Source organism: Bos javanicus, chromosome 18, assembly GCF_032452875.1.
Source record: "Bos javanicus breed banteng chromosome 18, ARS-OSU_banteng_1.0, whole genome shotgun sequence".
NCBI classification, from domain to species: Eukaryota; Metazoa; Chordata; class Mammalia; order Artiodactyla; family Bovidae; genus Bos; species Bos javanicus.
In genome coordinates this window covers 37,631,278-37,647,812 of record NC_083885.1, presented here as the reverse complement: position 1 = coordinate 37,647,812, position 16,535 = coordinate 37,631,278, and positions in this window count along the sequence as shown.

Below are 16,535 nucleotides of genomic sequence, written 5' to 3'. Positions count from 1 at the left end.
GAACTGTAGCCCCCCAGGCTCCTCTGTCAATGAGGATTCTCCAGGCAAGAATACTGGAGTGGGGTTGCCATTTCCAACCCCTATGTTAACAAGATGCGGCTGGCGGCTCCCATACTGGATAGCACTGCTCCAGAACACTCATTCTCAGCAGGAAGTTAGCCCTGCCCCGCTCCACCCCCATCTCCCTAGGGAAACATTTTGGAAATTTTCGGTGCTCTTTTTGTTTCTACACCTTTTCCTCTCCTTTGGCTGCACCTTGCAGCTCCTGGGACCTTAGGTCCCTGTTGTTGTTGTTCAATCCTAAAGGAAATCAGTCCTGAATGAACATTCATTGGAAGGACTGATGCTGAAACTGAAACTCCAATACTTTGGCCACCTGATACGAAGAGCTGACTCATTTGAAAAGAACTTAATGTTGGGAAAGATTGAAGGCAGGAGGAGAAGGGGACAACAGAGGATGAGATGGTTGGATGGCATCACTGACTCAATGGACATGAGTCTGAGTAAACTCTGGGAGTTGGTGATGGACAGGGAGGCCTGGTGTGCTGCAATCCATGGGGTGGCAAAGAGTCAGACACGACTGAGTGACTGAACTGAACTAACTGAACAAGTCTATATACACAGAACTGTTTTTTATGTATGTGTCTGTATCATTATTGGAGAAGGAAATGGCAACCCACTCCAGTATTCTTGCCTGGAGAATCCCATGGTCGGTCGGAGGAGCCTAGTGGGCCACAGTCCACGAGGTTGCAAAGAATCAGACACAACTGAACGACTTCACTTTCACTTTCAGTTTCTGTATCATTCTTATTTATTTAATTCTTGTGTAAATGAGATCATGCCCTGAATACTGTGTTACATCTTTCTTTTTTCCATTTAATGATATACCTTTGGTCTCTTTTAGGTCAGTCCTTATAAACAGACACTGTTGCCACATGTGCTTGCAATGGTGTGTACTGTACACACAGTTGGTCTGCTTTACTCTTGTATCGTTTCATAGCAGTCCTTTGCAGAGACTCAGTCTGCCATTGATTTAGTTATATTCCTCCTTTGGGGTGTGACTGGTCTGTCCTTGTTATTACAAGCTACAACAAACAATACTTATACATATATTGTACCCTTGCAAAAGAATTTCTGTTAGATACATACATTTTTTATGTAACAGAATTTCCAAATTTCCCCCCAAATCAAAAAGCCCTACTGATTTATGCTACGAAATAAGAATTTAAGAGAATACTTATTTCCCTGTTCCCTAGCCAATACTGGCAAATATCTATACTTTTGGAGAAGGAAAAGGCAACCCACTCCAATCTATACTTTTAATATACAGAAATATAATAGCTAAAAAATTTTATCTAATTTTTCATTAGAAAACACAGGCATACACAATCTTCAGTATATAATAAACACAGGAGCCACTGTATTCCTAATCAGAAAGAGCATAAATCCTTGTGAATAATCAAATTCTTGTTAATACAGTGGAGTATTACACTCACCATTACTAATACACGCTGCCATCCAGAGTGAAATGATGGTTAGTCATGAGAGGCGACTAGATCCACTGCAAACAGTTGCACTAACTGTGTGCACTCAGCTCTGGGGGAGGGGACTGGGGCACCATTCACGCAGACTACACTGTGAGTGAATAAGGGTCCAGCCTGTACTACCATACATGATAACCCTATGAGAAGCTGCTTCACTGAGAAACCAGAATGACATCCCTCTTAAATAACAGTCTTAAAGCCCAAAGTTAAAATTCATTTTCTTCTTACTTCTACAGAGCCAACCCCACCACAGACCCAACAAATCAAGCCATGTTGCGTGTGATGTCAGCCCAGCAAAAAGTTGGACAAATTAATCCTTGTAAGACACTATTCATTAGTATCTAAAAGATCTTTGTCCCATTTGTTCACCCAAAGGGCATAACATTAAAATGGCATGATCCCTTGTGACGTACAAAACGAGTTATTAATTTGCACTCATTATCTAAAGATATTTGCCAGCAGCTTTTGGATATGTCTCTGGTGTGCACATATGGTACTTGACAGAGAAGATCTGGGGAGTTGTCAATGACTGCAGGTCACACCAGTGAATCTGAAGAACTCATACAGATGGAGATTACTCAGGGCTTCAGACACAGTTATTCAAATGGCAAAACTGACAGGCTCCAAGTGGAGCTTTCAGTTATCTATTTCAGTAAACATTCTCGCCTACCTCATTCTGGTATTTCTGAAAGGCCTCTTTCAGGCTAGATTGCGTGCATGGTCTAGACAGGTATAACACTGCGGTGTTTCCTAGGAGAGTGACTAACCAAAGAACGGGGGAACATTCATTTTCCTCATTTTGTTCTATCACACATAGCTGGTTGGCATTTGCATTGCCCCTGTTTTTTGGAGGCTTTGGTGTTCTGCATCAACCTGAATGGCTCCCTTGTCTAATTACCAACTTGATTTACAAAGCAAAACCCATTTGCTCTAAGATCAGTCTATATTTCTGATAGCTCTTGCCTTCTGAATATTACTATTTCTTTTCTTAAATTTCCTTCTATAGTTTGTGACAGAATGTTTGGTACTGACCCATAAAATAGTGTTGCAAAAACCCAGTTTTCTGAGGACTGCCCTAAACAGGTAGGATTAAATCTTGCAATTAGCCCACAATTTGCATCTCGCAACAGGAAATTCACTGTTGCAACTGCAACTTCAATGGACTCAGTAGAATAAGCTATTGTTGAAGTAATTCCTGTAAAAGGTCATATATTTAAACCCTTCAATTTTTTTTTGACAACCTCTCAGAAATGAGTGATATAGTTGCTCCAGTGTCCAAAAACGCAGTAATGTCCATACCACTTTTCTTTATAGGCAGGGTGGAATATTATTATCCCATTCATCACAGACTGTTCTGGTTATAAAGTACGTTTCTCGATATTTGAGAGACCTTTTACTTTCACTGTCTTGAAAAAGCTGAAGGTCTCCTGGACTGGGTGTCAGTCCTGCTGGTTTTCTCATAACATGTTGACTTCTTCGGTGTCACCTCAACAATGGTGACATTTAGCAATTTCCAGCAAATTTCATCCTCTTACAAGCAGAGAATAAAGAATCTAGTTTAAGACTCCCATGTCTTTTTAGTCAGGAGTCACGCCGTGGTCCAACTAGAAGCAGTAGATGGATTTACTTTTCAAACACAAAGGCCATCCCAGGCCAGGAATTAAGCCACATATGTGTAGAAGTGAAAGTCACTCAGTCGTGTCTGACTCTTTGCAACCCCCATGGAATTCTCCAGGCCAGAATACTAGAGTTGATAGCCTTTCCCTTCTCCAGGGGATCTTCCCAACCCAGGGATCGAACCCAGGTCTCCAGCATTGCAGGCAGATTCTTTACCAGCTGAGCCACAAAGGAAGCCCATATGTATACAAGAGGCAGAACTTAATAGGAAGAAGGAAGCCCTGTGAAAACGAAAATCTCCCCTGAAGGCATTAAAACTCAACTTCACAAAATAGCGTGGTCCAAACCAAGCAAATGCACACCCAGCCTCACCCTTTGGCTGCCATTTTGAAGTGCTGGATTTAGTGACTTCTTAAAAACTTTTGGGCTTCTCTGGTGGCTCAGAGGTTAAAGCATCTGCCTGCAATGCAGGAGACCTAGGTCCGATCCCTGAGTCAGGAAGATGCCCTGGAGAAGGAAATGGCAACCCACTCCAGTATTGTTGCCTGGAGAATCCCATGAACGGGGGAGCCTGGTGGGCTACAGTCCATGGGGTCGCAAAGACTCAGACACGACTGAGCGGCTTCACTTTCACTTTCACTTTAAAAGCTTTTACGATCAACATACCCCATGGAGTCTAGAGTTTTCAAAGCAGTTGAGTTTTCCCAATGCCTAAATTTCTGTCTTCTTGCCAACTCTGACCCATCAATATTGGTTTAACTCAAGTTATTGATGTATTTTGATCATGTCTCTGGTGTCCCAACAATTCAGGGTTGGCCTAAGCGTGAGGCAGATGGAAAAGGCTTCTCTTGCCTCTTGGGTTTCTCGGATCCAAACGAAAAATTTAGTCGGGATGTGTTTACGACCATGTTCCTTATTTTCATTTAACCTTTTGGCACAGACTTCTCATACTTTCTGAGTGAATGCTGCTTGTGGAAACTGGGAGTCTACCCCTGCCAACCTATTCAATTTCAAATTCCCTCTCTTAGTTTTCCTTAGGTACAGGCACGAAGAAGGGAGGGAGGGATAGGTATAAGGAGGGCTGGGGTGGGAAGAGAGAGACTGGGAGAATCCAAATCAAGCATGTCATTTGATTATTGCATCAATCCCGCTGCTGTTGCTCTACAGTCTAATAAACTTTAGTGGCCCAGAGTTGCTCAGCTGAACACTGTGTTACTCTTACCATTATCTAGGGGAGGATTTGTCAGATTCATAAATTGTTCTATCACTGAACAGGGAAAGGCAGGCAGGAAAAAAAGAAACTTCAGAGTTCCTTTGTCTCTTATTTATGATTTTTGTTATAAATCTCCTTCTTCTATACAGAAGAAAAACAGGCTTGATAGCACTCAGTTTTAAACCATTCTCAGGAATGATATATAAATACGGCACCTGGGTAGTCTCCTGACAGAATACTAAATACAGAGTTATCTTTTAGGGCCATTGGATTAGAAAAGTATTTCCAGAAAGCACATGGCTTATTTCTAGCCCCTCTGAGACTTACATCCTATGCTAAGTGGGGTTTCACTGATGAGAATATTTCCTGTACTGGGGGTCACTTTTCTTAGAATACTAAGGCAACAGAGAAGCAGCCATCTAAGATAATAGCTCAATTATTTGGGGTTTCTCTCAACACTATATTAAAATTAAATTATCCAGCACTCTGAATCAGTCCACAGGCAAGATAATGAATGCCCTAAAATGATGATTTCTGCAAGAACAAAACAGATCAAAATCTCTCATATATCTAATTAAAATTACCAGAGCTTAAACTTACCTAATATTTATTTTTTATTTTTTTTTAAACTTACCTAATATTTAAAGGCGAGTTTTTTTTTGTTTTTAACTGCCAAAGTACAAACATTTTCAAACAGGGGCTGTGTTTTAGATTATTAACATTCAATGAATTCTAAAATTGAATTGTAAATATTTTTATCAATCTTTTCAAAAGTCACAAAAATAGAGGAACAAACAAAAAGCAGATCAGCATATGTGGGTAGATCCTAGCACTGCTCCTGGCAGAGTCCCACAGTGGAGGAAACTCAAATTCCTCATATCCTTGATTACAGAAGAGCCACCTGCCCAAGACATTTGTTTCTGACTCTGAGTTAAGCAAGAAAAACAAACCTTATTATGTTGGGTCACTAAGATTTTCAAGGCTTGTTTGTTTCTGTAGCAGAGCTTAGCTTATCTTGACTAATACACAAAGCGATCTAACCAATCCTATGGATTTTACAATAACAACAAAAAACTATGCTGATTGCTCCCAAATTTATCTACCAGGTCAGATAAGTAAAGATACAGATATATGTAGTTATATATATACACACACATTTTACAGTATTTCTCTACAAATTATCCCATCTAATTAAATGGCATCAATACCATTCAGTGGCTCAAGCTGCAAAACTGATAGTCATTGTTGATTTTTCAGAGAAGCTTCTGGAATCTAAGATCTATACCCTAGCAAATAACCTGGCTATTTTGTTATACAGCTGAATGGGATTTGTCAAATCTATCCTGGGGAAATTCCTATCTTTTGCTTACAAATACATACAGTAGAAGAGGAAAAGAAGTTGGGTATAATGTTCTATCAACTAGATTGTAGAAATCACTTTGAATAATTGTTTCAGAATCATCTTGGAAAGATGCAGAATATTTTGTAATTTCAAAGAGAATTTTCAATGCATGAATTAAAAGAAATAATGTGTGATAATGTGCAAAAAATACAGAAACATACCTCACAACACAAAACAGGTCTACCTGCTTCAACCTACCATAAACTTAAATCTTCCTAAAATTATATTTTATGCATGTCATCCCTTCTAAAAAAACCTGAAAGAGTTCCTCAGTATCATACAAATAAAGTTTATATTTCTTGGTCTGGCATTCAAGATTCACTTCTAGCCCCTCATTCATTGCCATGCAACAAATAATTCTGAATATTTTAAACTGTTATTGCAGTAGTTTGCTATTTTAAATATTTTAATGATGAGTGATAACATCCTGTGGTTTTAAACCAATGCAAATATGAACAAAGCAAAGAAGTTCCACAAATAAATCACAATTTGTTATCCATTCTTTTACTATAACAAAAAATGCATATGTTTCATTGTAGAGCTGCTGTGAATTTATCGTCTATATTGGTAGGTTTCAAGTTTCTGCATAAGAACTTTGTGGAAAATGCTTACACTCTACTTTTTTAATGTAAATTCATGTTATTCTCCTATATACTGATGCTCCTGCTGTTCCCTCTGCCGCACATGCTGTTCTTCTTCCCAACATCTCTACCTACACTTCCTTCAGGAGCAGTTACTTGTGCCTCCAGGCTTATCCCACATTCAATTTGCTGCCTAGTTAGTCTTTCTAAAATGCAAATCTGATCATATCTCTTCCCAATTTAAAAGCCCTTGGGCCTACACAATAAAATCCATATGGCTTAACTTGACATGAATGACATACATAATCTCTCTCAAACTAATTGCAAACCCAAATCTCCCCGCTTCCCAAACACATCCATTCTGTCCATACTGGACCACTTACAGCTTCTCAAATGCATTCTGTGTTTTCACCTGCCCATTCCCTTTGCCTTAAATAGCATTACTGCTTTGTCTGCCTGGTGAACGCTACTCATCCTTCAAGACTTGTCCTAAGGATAATTTCTGGGCTTTTTCTACCACTCCCTTTCTACCACCCCTGATAATACCACTACTACCTTTGAGTAGGTTGAAATTTTTCACCCACCGCTGAGCCACAGTACTATAGACACATCCAGTCTGTAGTGTTTTCTCATAATTTGTTATAGTTCTTTAGTGGGCAAGTCTTCTCTAACAAGTAGAAGTCTTCTGAAGGCAAAGCCCATGCCTCTTATTTTTTTAAGTTTTTACGAAATATCTAAAACACTCCAAGCTATATAGAATAACATAACAAAGACCAACCAGTGAGAAACAAAGTATTACTAATGCAACTGAAATACGTGAGGCTACCCTTTCTGATGCTTTACTATGTGCGGCTGTGTGGGGGAGATTTCCGGGGAAGAGATAAGGATCATAAGGCAGGGGCATCAATGCCACACGCACTGGAATGCATTACAAGGTGTTATGTTTGCCCTTTCATGCAGTGGATAAATACAAGGACTGAGTTAAAAGCAGAAATGCAACATTTGGTGTTGAAGAGTGGCAGAAGCTCCCTAATTGGGAAGGGTAGCGTGATACAGAAATAGACTGCGATTGCCCAAAGGACACTGCAACTTACACCAAACCAATGAGAAGTAACCACCGCTTTGGTTTCACAAGCTCCATGTACTAACCTCATGGCAGCAAGCAGCCTAGTGTCTGAGAGCTTCATTCACTCATTCACCTATTCATCTAGCCATCCATTCACTCATTCACTCAACAATTAACAATCTACAATTCCCTTCAGATATCAAGGGATGTGTCTTACCTTCGTGATGGAACTGAAGAGGAAGGAACCCAACAGGGAGAAAGAAACCAAGGCTGAAAGCCTCCCCAGGGTTTGGTAAGTTGTATTTGAAGAGCCAGCCCTTTCATAAAGAGAAGCTAGGTGAGTCCTTCAGCACTGTCATGGGAAGTAAAAACAGCCCTAAGTCAACCCCAGCCATGAGCGGACACAGACAGAACTGTGAAAAGAAAGTCCTGAGTGTATGATCAGCAAAGATACACAGCTTTATCCTACCAACTTTATTAAGAATCAAGAAAGAGAGGGGAATATTATGTTACTATTATCATGATAATCACATCTACAGATGAAACTAAATTGGGAGGTGTTCCTAACAGCAGTTGAAGACTGGCACACAATACCAAGCTATACACAGATCTTGGTAATATATGTCAAAAGTAATACAATGAGGCACTTGTTGAAAAAATGCAGATGATCTAACTGGGGATGAATAAACTTAAAGATGGAATTTAACTTGAAGGGGATTCCTGGGTGGCAATAATAGAGAAAACAACCAAATAGTGAGCTAGTAGTAAAGAGCTATCAGGAGGTTAGGCAAGCATTGCTGTTCAGCAATTCTCTGAGCTAGTAAATGTTCAGCCATACACAGAGGGGCATCCCGAACCAAGGCTGAGACTGCGTCTGTGTGTCAGCTGTGAGACCAGACTTGGAACACTGCAGGCAATTAGGGGTAATGTGATGCCTCAAAGGGAATTTAGAAAAGAAAAGAAAAACAAATCAAAGGGAGTGAAATATGAGGAAAGGCATAGGCGATAAAATGAACATAATTTGACTAAATAACAACCTGGGGGACTATGATAACCATCTACAGAGCGTAAAAATCCAAAGTGGGTCTAGAGGTCTACTGGTCTGGGTGTTGTTCTGAAAAAATATCTATAGTTGCATCCATCAGAAAATTCAATAGAAAAGCAGCATCTTGCATGTGTCTAATTGAAGCATGGGGTTCTGTTGTGGATAGACAGACCTGGGTTCCCAGAACCTATGTGTACCTCAAAACCAGTTTTCAAAAATTATGAACAGAAGACCTCAGGGAGGAACTCAAGAGCTATGGCAAGAAGGTCCCTGAATCCTCAGGCACAACTCATTCATTCATGTACTCAATAATGTTTGTGCTGTGCTTAGCCACTCAGTCATGTCCAACTCTTTGCGACCCCATGAACTGTAGCCTGCCAGGCTCCTCTGACCATGGGATTCTCCAGGCAATAATACTGGAATGGATGCCATTTCCTTCTCCAGGGGACCTTCCCAACCCAGGGATCGAACCCAGGTCTTCCACATTACAGGCATATTCTTTACAGTCTGAGCCACCAGGGAAGCCCCTTGAACAAACATTCTGTGCCCATACTGTACTTTGCACTGAGTACAGCGTTTTGAATAAATAACATGCAAATATATAATATATACTATATTAGAAAGCCATGATTTTAAAAAGCAGGATGTGGGATTCCCTGGTACTCCCAGTGGTTAAGAATCCACCTTGCAATGCAGGGGACACTGGTTCAATTCCTGGTCCAGGAAGACCCCATAAGCCACAGGGCAACTAAGCTCATGCACCACAACTGCTGAAGCCAGTGTGCCTAGAACCTGTGCTCTGCAACAAGAGAATCCACTGCAACGAGAAGCCTGTGCACCCCAACTAGAGAGCAGCCCCCACTCGCCACAACGAGAGAAAGCCTGTGTGCAGCGGTGAATACCTGGAACAGCCAAAAAGAAACACTTTTTCAAAAAGTATGGTGTAATGGAGAACCGCGGAAAGGTTTTAAGTAATAATGCCAAAATCCATACTAGTTTGTAAACATACACATGTGTGCTCTCAATTTATGAATAACACTGTGTATCAGCTTTCAAAATGTCTGTCCTTGCACCTGCAAAAATTACACACTAATGCTTAAGTATATGGTTGTATGAGTGTGTGCAGAGTCACCTCAGTTGTGTCTGACTCTGTAGCCCCCAGGCTCCTCTGTCCATAGGTTTCTCTAGGCAAGAATACTGGAGTGGGTGGCCATTTCCTCCTCTAGGACATCTTTCCAACCCACGGATCAAATCTGCAACTCTTATGTCTCCTGCATTGGCAGGTGGGTTCTTTACCACAAGTGCCACCTGAGAAGCTCATATGGTTATATATGCATATATATATATATGTATATAACATATATGTGTGTATAAATATATATAAAATACATATGTATATGATGCCTCAGTGGGAATTTAGAAAAGAAAAACAAAATGGAGTGAAATATAAGGAAAGGCGTAAGTATGCATATGTATAAATATGCACATACATGTTTGTATGTATATGTACATAAATATGTATGTATATATTTTAAATTTTTACATAATTTTCTTAATATAAATATGTACTTTTGTAGTCCTATCTTCTGGTATTCAAAAGTAGGATAAAGTAAATATCAAGTTATCTTTTGCCATCTGTCTTTTACTTTTTACTGCCACAACCTCAAGTCCAAATGCCCCCATCTGACTTTGAAAACTCTCTCAGAGATAGCCTCACCCATAGGCTGATGTAACAGAGATGTCTGTTAGTGGATCCATACAATCATTACCGCTCCTGTTTGACAGCAATTGGACCCATTGTTGTTGTTGTTGCTAAGTCGCTAAGTCATGTCTGACGCTTTGTAACCTCATGGACTGTAGCATGCCAGGCTCCTCTGTCCTTCAGTATCTTCTGGAGTTTGCTCAACTCATGTCCATTGAGTTGGTGATGCGATCTAACAATCTCATCCTCTGACATCCCCTTATCCTTTTGCCTTCAATCTTTCCCAGCATCAATCAGGGTCTTTTCCAGTCTTTGCTCTTCACAGTGGGTGGCCAAAGTATTGAAGCTTTAGCAACAGTCCTCCTAATAAATATTCAGGGTTGATTTCCTTTAGAATTGACTGGTTTGATCTCCTTGCAGTCCAAGGGACTCTTAAGAGTCTTCTCCAGCACCACAATTCAAAAACATCAATTTTTCAGTGTTCAGCCTTCTTTACAGTCCAGCTCTCACATCTGTACATGACTACTGGAAAAACCATAGCTTCATCTATCTGTGAAAAGGATCAGTAGGCTGGTCTTATGAGAAAAGATAAGCCAAATCAATAAGCTCCTTTCTCAGGGTTTTGAAAGTGGGACTCTGAGAAATTGGGCTGGTTTAAACACTGGGAACAAGATTAAAGATCAAGATTACCATTCCCAGCCATGAGCAAGATCTGTGAGCAGAGAAAGTGGGAAAAGAGAGCAGAGCTGAAGTCTAGAGAGAAGGAGAAATGACCAAATCCATGCCGCCCCTGACGTACAGGGGAATGGCCATAATTCCTGAGTTTTTAGTTCTCAATTCCAGTTTTTGTGAAGCCCAGGTAAGTTTCTTGAGCTTGGATTCCATGTGAGTTTCTGTGACTTATAACGACCTCCTTTTTAATTGAAACTGGTTTGAGAGGGTTTCTGTTCCTCACCCAAAACCCCTTCACTGGGACACCCACTTACTGTATTGACCTTTTGGCTGTGACCCAACTCAAACTACCTGAGGAAATTAAAATACATTAAAATGGAGTGGCTCATGTAATTGAAAAATCCAAAGTTTCCTTCAGACACTACTGGATCCAGGTACTTTTAAAAAATGTCCAGCCTCATTCTCTGTTTTCTCTCTTTCCATCTCTCCCACTTTCCACTACATGTTGTTTTATTCTCAGACTCTCTCTTGCCGGTGGTCCCTAACAGCTTCAAACTTCCTCTTTTTGCAACTATCAATCTGAGCAGGAAAGCACGTCCAGAGCAGAGTCTCAATGGCTACCTCTGTGTCACGTGCCAACACCTGAAGCAGCCATTTGGTCAAGGGCACAAAACACCCTAACTGACCCAGCCTGGAGCAAGTCCTTCCTGAAGTTGGGGGGAAGTATTAGCCCATCCAAACCATACAGAGTGAATGGACTGTTTCCTAAAGGATGACTGAGGTGATGCTAGGACCTGAGGGCAAAACTAACACATGTCTGCTTCTCCAGCCCAAGCTCACCTCCCATGACACCTCCATGTGGACATCTTTGAGTTGTAGGTCAGTCTTCTCACACCCCCAACAAAACAATTATTCCTCTCCCTGCATACTTTCATGAGGCCCCCTCCTTTCTGATTTTCTTATATTTTACTCATCTTTAAAGTCCAGTTCCAGTCCTATCAGCTCCATAAAATTTCCCCTTATTCCAGTAACCTGGTTGCTTCCTTCTCTCATTGCCCATAGAACATACAATGGCACAGAATCTCTGATAACACCAAATAACAATTGAAGATACAGTGGACCTTCATTATTTAGGAATTTGCTTCCTCAGTAATATTCACTTCAAACTCATCACTGATGGGGATTTCACGGTCATTTGTGGACGTGTGCAGAGCACTGAGGATTCTGAGCCAACCTCATGCACATCCCAGCTGTGGTCAACCAAGGCAATGCTCTGTCTCTTGTTCCAACTCTCATACTGTAAATAGATGTCCTTTGTATGGTTATTTAGTATCACTTTCTTTTTTCTTCTTTGCCTTTCTATGAATTTTAGTGGTGGCGGCGGCAGTGATTTCTCTATTTAAAATGGCCCCAAGCACGGTGCCAAAGTGCTGTCTAGTGTCCCAAGCACAAAAGTCTGTGATGTGCATTATGGAGAAAATGGGTGTTAGATGAGCTTTGTTCAGACGTAAGTCACAGTGCACTTGGCTGTGAGCTCCAATCAGCAACATATACTAAATAAGGTGTTTCTAAACAGAAACACATATAAAACAAGGTTACACATGAATGAGTAAACAAAATGTAACCAGAGGCTGGCAGGAACCCAACCCTGTATTTTCCCAGGAGCAGTGGTTCAGGATTCACTAATTCAGTGTTGCAATGGCTTGACAGAATGTTAAGTGGCACAAATTCCCTGGTGGTTCAGCGGTAAAGAATCTGCCTGCAATGCAGGAGACCCGGGTTTGATCCCTGGGTCAGGAAGATCTCCTGAAGAAGGAAATGGCAACCAACTCCAGTATTCTTGCCTGGAGAATTCTACGGACAGAGTCCCTGGGGTTGCAAAGAGTTAGACGTGACTGAGGAATTAACACTTCCACTTCAAGTGGTGCAAATAGTAAGAATCAACTCTGTGTGTACAAAATCTCATTCAATTTTATACTCTTGGACTGTTCTACAAATGTTTCATGTCCTTTGTCCTTTCCAAACACTTTGCAAAACACTTTGTCCTTTAGAACTCAGAGCACATGGGTTCTGCATGCAGCATGGCATATGGCAGGTGCTTAAAAACTGATTTAAGCACCTGCCAAAAAAAAATGATTCATGGATATGTTGGTCAGTTACAAAACCCACATCAATTCAACTCATCCTATGGCTTCCACTCAAAAATTTCTAAAGTGTAATCTACAATCTTAACTCTGTATTAATCTCAAATCATTTTTCATTTTAACAGCAAAGGGAAGTGAAAGAGGCAAGAGAATTCACTACTGAAACCAAGTTCTTCACCATTGGTAGAGAGAGGTCTCTACACTTACATCCCATTGGTGGCAGAACACTGCTGCTGAAGGGACATCTCTCTGTCTGGTACCCCTGAGGGATCAAGGCACATACCTGTCTCTTGAGCTTATGACTGTCCTTTGGCAGACTTTGTCAAACTATGTGCCACCTACTGCTCTATACACCAGAACATTGTTGGTAATAAGACAGGGTATCTTATTTAAAAAGCAAATGTTTCCTTGATCTGACTTTTGTGCTCTCACAAGAAACTGCTTTGTTTAAGGTGCTTTTATTTCTGATAGCCTTGGCTTTACGAATCTGAACTGGGAGTGAGCTTTTCAATGTACGTTCCTTTTCAGCTGAAGGAAGAAGTAAAATTAACATCAGAGGAAAAAAAGGTGAGGGAAGATTAGCTAGAGAGGTTCTGAAAATTATACAATATATGTAATTCACTTAAGGAAAGCCTTGTCTGGATCCTTTCTGCTGGTAGCTCTAAGTTACTGGGAAATTTTGGTAGGCTTCTCAGAACCCCAGTTTTCCTTCCCCCAAAATCCAGGAGTTTAGACTAGATGACAATGATGATATTGATAACTTTGATTGGACATTTACTATAAGGACACTTTACACACATAATTTCACTTAATTTTCAAAATACCCATACAAAGTAGGGGCTATTACAATCCCCATTTTACCAGGAAGTTACATTTCAGAGGGGTGCAGTGTGGCTGAGGGATGAATTTGTTCATGCTAACATAACTATCAAGTCATGGTCTGAATCCAGGCAACTTAACTCACTTAACCACTTGTCTACACTGCCCAATTATCTCTAAGGTCTCCTTATTCTCAAATATTCTATGCTATTTCCCCAAATTTCTCCCTTTTGCCAATCAAAGTCCCATGTCTAAGACCTCAGCCTGTTTAAGTTGGACGTAATGACACATATAAATTTGAACTGGAGAAAAGGGAATATAGAGAGGAGGAAAAAAGGGTAGGCAAAGTCTGGAACTCAAACTCCCTAATGGTCTTAGAAACTCTATAATCCATCCTACTAATCCAGTTTTAATTATATCAATAAGTAGACAGGGTCTGGACTATTTTTCAAGACAGAGCATAATGTGTGAGTAATTCTTCACACTATTTCTTCCTTTTAAAAAAATCCTACAAGAACTTCTGGTACTTATTAGTATGAACAAATCAAACAAATCTTTTTTTTTTTTTTAATAACCAAGTATTCTTATAATAAGATTTAAAGGGATGGTCTGTGCCGGCTGGGGAAGCTGCAGATATGTCCTGGGAATTCCCCTGGCGATTCACAGTCAGCTAAGCCCCTGACTTCAGCCAAAGGCAGAGTCCAACCTCCCATGAAGAAAAAGAGGAGATTGGGCCCCTCTGCTTATCAGGATGAGGCACAGCAAAGCACCCCCAACCTGTGATACTGGCAAGAGATTAATCCATAAATCAGAAGCAGTTTTAATTTTTTAAAAATAATGAATGCAAGATCTACTTTTGGCAGACAAGCTGCCTCACCAGGAAATTATGGTGGAACTCATCAGTGGGGGCTCCCTGAGGGCCCCAGGGAGTCAGGGGACAGTGGTCAGCCGCTGTTGGGTCCTGATAGCACAGGCCACAATGAACTTCTGACCACTGTCCACTGCTTAGACAGGGTTGCCAGCAACTAAAATTAGGTTGGCTTCTATTCCAAGCCCAGGGCTCCTTCATGACTGACTTTCTTTTGTAAGAGTCTGTGATGGTGGTTTGTTTGATTTAAAGAAAATCAATGAAGAGTTACATGAGAAGGAAGGAAACAGAAGATCAGGTATTCCCAGGTTAAGATAAAAGTCCAAATAAAGGGCACTGCACACACACGCTCTCACTCTCTCTTTCTCTCTTCCTCAAAGCAAAGAGAATGAGAGGCCTTTGAGGTAAAGCAGAAACTGTTTTGTTGGAGGAGTAGCATTTTCTTCATCTTTAGAGAATAATCTGATAGGCCTAATCCAGTAAAAATGGCAGTTACACTCAACAGGATAACTGACTTGGGATATAATAGATGGAAAGATATGTGATCACAAAACTCGGCTTTGGGTCCTGGCCGGGACCGAGATCATTACACAACATGGACTTGCTTCTAACTTCTTCCCTCTCCTGGCAGTCATGGGGGTACACAGGACAAGAAAAGTACCCAAGCAGGCTGACCCTCTTTCCACCCTTTCCAGGAAGGGAGACCATGCTGACCTTGGGCTCTGACCAGGTGAGACCACCCCGCCCCCCGAATGCCACCCTGACTGCTTAGGTTAGTGTAATTGGAAAAGTTTTCATAGACAAGAAGATATTTCCCTTCACGCCCAGGCCCCCAGATCCCAAGCATTCCTAGAAGCCACTCACCCCACCCTGCTCCTCGTCCTCCATCAGGAACCAAAGTACTTCGATGAGTCTTCTCAAACCCCTATTGAGCGCGTGTTATTTATGCACTCAGTGCCTCTTCTTTTCAGGGTTTTGGTCCATAATAGTGCCGTCTGTGTTATTTATGACACAAGGAATAACTTAGACCACGTTAGGAACCTCCACATTATAGGGACTTTAGAGAGCTACATTTTTCTAGTTATGGTTAAACTACTGCAGTGATAAATCCAATCCTAAGAGCACAAGAGGGACTCCACAGGACAGGTGTTACCCATTAGTCACCGTAAGGAAATTCAGGAACAAGCGCTGGCTCACGGATGCTTCAGTATCTCTTCCCAAGAGCCGCTGTGGGAATCTGAAATGGTGAAGGGCGGGGATGGGAGGGGGTCCAAAAGCCAGCCAGGAGAAAAGGTGGGTAAGGCTATGCTGGGAAGGAGGGGAAGTGATAGGAACAATGTCTGCATGCCACAGTGCAGGGGACAGAAAAGGGAGTGCAGAAGTATGTCTATTCCATACCCTCAGCTCACACGAACTCTGTGAAGATCCCCCTGGGGTCTATGGACAAGTTTCTTCTGTGGACTGGAACTCCACAGTGAAATACCCAGAGAAGTGGCATACCTAGAATGTGGGAGTCAGTCCTGGGGCATTTTCCTCTTGCTACCACTCAGTTTCTTCACCCATGAAAACCAAAGAACCATTTCTCTTTTCCTCCCTCGATGAGGACAACAGAAAATTTTTAACTCAGGAAGTATGTATGGAGTACCCATCAACCCTGTGGATGGTGTTAGGCATTGAGATAAAACATGGAAAAGATACATACAGGACAGTCATAATTTAGTGACAGAAACAGACCCCCAAAAGAGATTATAACAAAATGTGAGGACTTTCATGACGGAAACATGTAAAGGGTGTTATATTTGAGTACAGATTGGAAGGTCCCTGAGAGACACACAGTGGTGAAGTGACAGAACCGGGACCAG